This window comes from Ursus maritimus, assembly GCF_017311325.1.
Source record: "Ursus maritimus isolate PB19 chromosome X unlocalized genomic scaffold, ASM1731132v1 scaffold_X1, whole genome shotgun sequence".
Taxonomy (NCBI): domain Eukaryota; kingdom Metazoa; phylum Chordata; class Mammalia; order Carnivora; family Ursidae; genus Ursus; species Ursus maritimus.
This window is the reverse complement of record NW_024423319.1, coordinates 23,450,475-23,457,479: the sequence shown is the minus strand read 5'-3', so window position 1 is coordinate 23,457,479 and position 7,005 is coordinate 23,450,475. Positions and strand designations below refer to the sequence as shown.

The window sequence follows — 7,005 nt, the reverse complement described above, 5'->3', positions numbered from 1 at the left end:
AAGAAAAGGGTGAAGTGAAGCCAGAGATCACAGGGCAGCAGCTCTGGCTGCTGCAAAGACAGCCCGAATGGAGCAAGGACCATCGTTTGGGTGGTGGTGGCTCAGCAACTAAGTGTAGATCCTTTAAAGTTTATCTTGTAGTTTGTTGAATTTCTCAGATGTGTAAGTAAAGGTTTTCATCAAATTTGGCTTTTCTTAGCCATTATTTCTTCAAGTATTATTTCTCTTCTTTTGTCTCTGTCCATTCCTTCTGAGACTTTCGTTATGCATGTGTTGATGCATTTGATGATGTCTAACAGTACTATTAGGCTCTGTTTGTTTTTCTTCGTTCTTTTTTTCTTCATTTTTCAGAGTGAATAACCTGCATTGACCATATTCAAATTTTCTGATACTTTCTTCTATCTGCTCAAATCTGCTGTTTATCCAATCTAGTGACCATTTAAATCCACTTGTATTTTTCAATTCCATATATTATCTCTTCAGTGATCTTTCCAGTTTTATGACCCATTGGCCTCAGATTCTTCTTTAGTCCTTTACTTATGATTTCCTTTGACTCTGAATATATTTAACAATAGATTATTTAAATTATTTATCTAATATATCCAACATCTAGGCTTCTTCAGGGATAGTTTCTCTTGATTATTTTTTTTCTTATGTATGACCTATAATTCTGTTTCTTTGCAGTCCTTTATTTTTTGTTGTTATTGTTGAAAACTAGGCATTTTTAATATTATAATGCAACAACTCTGGGAATTAGATTTTTTCTTCTCCCCAGGGTTTGCTTTTGTTGCTGTTGAGGTGGTGATTTGTTTTGTTTGTTTAGTAATTTTTCTGAACTAATTCTATAAAGTCTGTATTTTTCTTGGCCATTGATGTCTTTGATTTATCAGCTTTATAGTTAGCTAATGATTAGACAGAGGTTTCCTTATACTCCTGAAAGCAAAATCTTTCTCTTATTTTGTGAAGGGGCTCTTTGTGCAAGTTCAGTCTCTACTTCAGCGCTCAGCTGGAAAGTTTACAGCTCTACCTTAGTGTTCACCTCCTGCTTGTGCAGAGTCTCAAGGTCAGCAAGAAATGGGGGCTGAGAGTCTTCTCTGGTCTTTTCTGAGCATGTGCACAGCCCTGGGCATGCATATTATCCTCTAAATTCTCAGAAATATGTTTGAAATTTTAAAATCTTTATGTACATTTTATTCACCAACATTTCCTCCTAAGCGTCTTGGTTAGTCTCTTATTTCCATCAAATATTATTAATCATTTCTGTCATCAGAGAGTAAAATATGTGCCTGCAAATTATTAAATAAATACCTCCATGTAGGGGCTTGAGCACTCCATGAGTTCTGACCTGGGCAAGAGAATGTATGTTATTTTCAATGCTAATTCTGAGCTAGGGAGTGTAACATCAGACTAGACTAAGCTAAAGTTCTCCAAAGTTCTTTCTTCTTATTGATATTCACCCATTTTTCTTAGAAATGGGTTGCTGCAAGCTTTTGAATTGCTGCCAAATTTGGGTTAACTTCCAAAAAAGTTAATTCTATTTGCTTTGTTTTTTTCATTGTTTTTAAGGGTGACAGTATTTCAGACTTCCTTAGTCTCCCATTTTCTCTGACATCTCCTTATAACATCCTTAAAAATACAATGTTATGGAAATGGAGAACTGATTGCCAAATGCTAAAGTCGGATACAGGAAAGGATGCATGTGTTTGATTATTAAAGGACAACGTTAGGGATCCTTGCAATCTTGAACTGTTTAGTATTGATTGTGGTAGCTTATAAAAGAACAAATCTGCATGAATCTAAACATTAATATAGACAAATGAATATAAGTAAGAAGAGAAAATCTGAGCAAAATAAGTAAATTGTATTTATGTCAATATATTGGTTGTGGTATTGTACTATACTTTTGCAAGATGTTATCATTGAGGCGAACTGGGTAAAGTGTACATGGTGTCTCTATGTTTTATTTCTTACAACTATGTGAATATATGATTATTGAAAAAGTGTAAAAAAGTTTAACTAAAAAACTAATAAGAGAATCAAATTATAGGACAGATAGGACAAAAAATTCTAAGGAAATTAGATTCTGTCTGTTTTGTGAATGATTAAGTAAGTATACTGTTCAGATTTATACAGACTATTACAAAACAATAAAATACATCCGGTGGGTGATCTTTGTACCGTAAGTGGGAAACTAAAAGTATATCAATAATGAACTCTTGGTGTGTGTTTATTCATTCACTTCACACAAAACTTTTTTTTTCACGCAAAACTTTAAAAATATGTAGGAAGAAAAGCAAAAAATAAAAGAGAAAAAGATAAAAATAGCTGATAGCAAAATTTTGTGATGCACATATAGTGTTCTAAATTGGTCAACATGAAGGATAATTTAGTGGTTTACTTTAGTAATGCATTTAAGTTCCTTCAAATATTATTCACTTATTATTGGCTATTTCCAATTCAGATTTGATCTTTAATATTAGAACTTGTTCTTATGTCTCGAGAGAAGAATCCCACATACCCTATCGTCAAACAGTGTTCTTAGTCCTATAGTTTTTCTTATAGTTCTACCAAAATTTTACTGGGTAATTTCCACTAGTCATTACAATTGTTCTTGCAGATTTCTTTGGAAAGTATTATATTATTAGTTTGAAACTCTCCTATCCCTTGCTGTGTGAAAATGATTCTTGCTGTGATTAAATGAGGAGCAAACAGTCACTCACTGCAAGTCTGGTGGCATTCAGTACCCTTCATGCAGAGTAAATGAGACTCGTGGGCTTTTTACTGAACATTATTTCTGAGACTCCACAGAAAGAAGGCAGACTTTCTGAATCCTACACAGATGGGCTCTTATGACTTTTCAGACAGGCAGGAATGATCATTATTTTCCTTTTGGTTGACAAAGTTGAATAGATCCAGATTATTAAAATTAGTCACTTTTACAGCTGTCCCAGTTTCCTCTGTGTATGCTAAAGCACAAACGTTTCAGGGCACCTGGGTGGCTCAGTTGGTTAAGCCTCTGCCTTCAGCTCAGGTCATGATCCCAGGGTCCTGGGATCGAGCCACGCTTCAGGCTCCCCTCAGCCAGAGATCCTGCTTCTCCCTCTCCCTCTACCTGTCACTTCCCCTGATGTACTCATTTGCTCTCTCTCTCTCTTTCTCTGTAAAACAAATAAATAAAATCTTAAAAAAAGAAGAAACCAAATCTTAAATAAAAAAATATAAAGCACAGATATTTCTTTCTTAGGTTTTTCTTTTTATGCGTTTTGTTGAACCAAGCAACTGGAGAATTGATAAGACTACTTGCAAGAAGATGACAAGAACAAAACTGATAGTGGATTATAATAATAAGATCTCATGAGAATTCTCTTGATATCTATCTACCTATCTATCTTGCATGCACACATGCACTCTGTGTATGTCTGTATGTATATGGTGTGTGTGTGTGTGTGTGTGTGTGTGTGTGTGTGTGTATCTACCAGTGTAGTGCTATATGTGATTTAAGGTTTAACAGTTGTGTTTTAGAAATAAGAAGGGAAAAGTAAAAGGGAAAAGTGAAAAAAAAAAAGACCAACTAATTCACTGCTTGAGCTCATTTTAAAGGATAACTGTAGAATCATATGCATCCTCCTAGTCCAAAAAATATATTCCATGTTATGACAGCTTCTGTTATAATAGAACCAACTGACAGTTGAGGAATGTCTTATTGTCTTGGGCACCTTTTTGAAACACAACCAAGTGAAATATTCAAACAACATTTTTTTTGTATAACGAAAGGAAAATGTCAATGAATTATTGCTTTAGATATATTGACATTCATGTTTATTTAATCACTTCTTAACTAGTTTTCTAAAGTTGCCATATCTGCCGGCTACTCTAAGGTTGTTTCTAAATACACAAAATTGTCTTTTCTTAGTAAAATAAAAATAAAAAATAAGAAAATTTAATCAGAAATATTATGTGAAATACGTTAAAAACTAATACAGGTTATAAACTATTAGGCTTAAGAAGGGTAAGATACATTAATCAGGTTCTGGAGTTAAGATGGCAGAGGAGTAGGGGACCCCTTTTTCAGCTGGTGCCCTGAGTCGAACTGGATAGGTACCAGACCAGCCTGAACATCCACGGAATCAGCCTGAGATGCAGGAAGATACATCTGGATCTCTACAAAGGAACATCTCCAGCGCTGAGTATTGAGGTACGAAGCAGGGAGCCGTGAAACTGCGCACAGATATCGGAAGATAAAGGGAAGGGGGAGGGAGCCACCACGTTCAGGCGCCGGGAACAGGTAGCCACCTGCATGGGGGAGTGGGCGGACTCACGGACCGGCACCCCCGAGAGAGAGCAGACTGAGACCGTGAGCCGGGAGAGCACGCCACCAGACTTCTCATGGAACTCTGGAACTCCTGTGTGCTCGCTGGAAACAGACTGAGACCAGGAGCTCCGGGAGCGTGCAGGGCGGCTGGCAGTGTTAGAAACACAAAGGACAGAGACGCGCTGGCCCTAGAAGTGAGGGCTGGGACGCCCATTGTGGGGCGCACATCCCGGGGCTCCAGGGTTGAGCAGCACCAACAGTAACAGAGTTAAAGTAGCCAGAACATCAGTGGAGAACGGTCCTTGATCCCTCTGTTGTGAGACAGAGGCTGAGATTTGGCTACTGCTGCTCTGACTCTCAGAAGAGGCATAGCAAACCACCAGGGAAAGCCGCCAGAGAACAAAAGCCTGGAAATACCGGCTCACAGGGTGCCCATCCCCATGCCTCCTTGCAGGGGACACGGAGACTCTACCCAAACAGGGTTGCCTGAGTATTGGCGCGGCAGGCCCCTCCCCCAGAAGGCAGGCTGAAAAATCAAGAAGCCCACATCCCGGGGTGCCTGGGTGGCGCAGTCATTAAGCGCCTGTCTTCAGCTTAGGGCATGATCCCGGCATTCCGGAAAGGAGTCCCTCATCAGGTTCCTCCGCTGGGAGCCTGCTTCTTCCTCTCCCACTCCCCTGCTTGTGTTCCCTCTCTTGCTGGTTGGCTCTCTGCCACATAAACAAATAAAATATTTAAAGAAGAAGCCCACATCCCTAAGATCCCTATAAAACAAGGGCGCACGGCCTGGGTCCCAGTCAATAATTTGGGCTCTGGACAACCCCACAACCTCTCCTCATCAGAATGACGAGAAGGAGAAGTCCCCCCCCAGAAAAGAAAAGACAATGAGTCTGTGGCCTCTGCCACAGAAATAATGGATATGGATGTAACCAAATTATCAGAAATGGAATTCAGAGTAACAATGGTCAAGATGATGAGCAGACTTGAAAAAAGTATTAATGAAAATGTTACTGAGAATATACAATCCCTAAGGGCCGAAATGAGAGCGAATCTGACAGAAATTAAAAATTCTATGAGCCAAATGCAATCAAAACTAGAGGCTCTGACGGCCAGGGTCACTGAGGCAGAGGAACCTATTAGTGAATTGGAGGATGGGTTAGAGGAAAAAAAACGAAAATAGAAGCTGGACTTAAAAAAATCCACGCCCACGAATGTAGGTTATGGGAGATTACTGACTCAATGAAACGATCCAATGTCAGAATCATCAGCATCCCCGAGGGGGTGGAGAAAAACAGATGTCTAGAAGAGATATTTGAACAAATTGTAGCTGAAAACTTCCCTAATCAAGCGAGGGAAACAAACATTCGTGTCCAAGAGGCAGAGAGGACCCCTCCCAAGCTCAACCATGACAAATCTATGCCATGCCACGTCATAGTGCAATTGGCAAATATTAGATCCAAGAATACAGTATTGAAAGCGGCCAGGGCAAAGAAATTTGTCACATACCAAGGCAAAGGTATCAGAATTAAGTCAGACCTGTCTACACAGACCTGGAATGAGAGAAAGGGTTGGAGGGGGGGCATTTTTAAAGCTCTTTCGGAGAAAAACATGCAGCCAAGGATCCTTTATCCAGTAAGGCTGTCATTCAGAATTGATGGACAAATAAAGATGTTCCAGAATCGCCAGTCATTGACCAATTTTGTAACCATGAAACCAGCCCTACAGGAGATATTAAGGGGGGTTCTATAAAGGTAAAAAGGCCCCAAGAGGGATACAGAACAGAAAGTCACAACCCATACAAACAAAGACTTTACCAGCAATATGGCATCATTAAAATCATATCTCTCAGTATTCAGTCTTAATGTGAATGGCTTAAATGCTCCCATAAGTGCCACAGGGTTGCAGATTGGATAAAAAGAAATGACTCATCCATTTGCTGTCTGCAAGAGACTCATTTTGAACCCAAAGATACATTCAGACTGTCAGTAAAGGGATGGAGTACCATCTTTCATGCAAATGGACCTCAAAAGAAAGCTGGGGTAGCAATTCTCATATCAGATAGATTGGATTTTAAACTAAAGAGTATAGTTAGAGACACAGAAGGGCACTATATTATTCTTAAAGGATGTATCCAACAAGTGGATATGACAATTATAAATATATATGCCCCCAACAGGGGAGCAGCAAGGTACACAAGCCAACTCTTAACCAGACTAAAGAGACATATAGATAAAAATACATTAATAGTAGGGGACCTCAATATCCCACTATCAGAAATAGACAGAACAGTATGGCAAAAACTAAGAAAAGAATCAAAGGCTTTGAATGCCATACTCGACGAGTTGGACCTCATAGATATATATAGAACACTACACCCCAGAACCAAAGAATACTCATTCTATTCTAATGCCCATGGAACATTCTCAAGAATAGACGATGTTCTGGGACACAAAACAGGTCTCAACTGATACCAAAAGATTGAAATTATCCCCTGCATATTCTCAGACCACAACATCTGAAATTGGAACTCAACTACAAGGAAAAATTTGGAAGAAACTCAAACACTTGCAAACTAAGAACCATCCTGCTCAGGAATGACTCCATAAACCAGGAAATCAAAAATCAACTTAAACAATTTATGAAGACCAGCAGGAATGAAAACACAACAGTCCAAAACTTATGGGATACTGCAA

General features: G+C 39.0%; 1 pseudogene; it reads right to left on the bottom strand.

Moving 5' to 3' along the window:
- Positions 1–7,005, bottom strand: part of LOC103680505 — a 9,730-nt pseudogene that overhangs the window by 1,054 nt on the left and 1,671 nt on the right.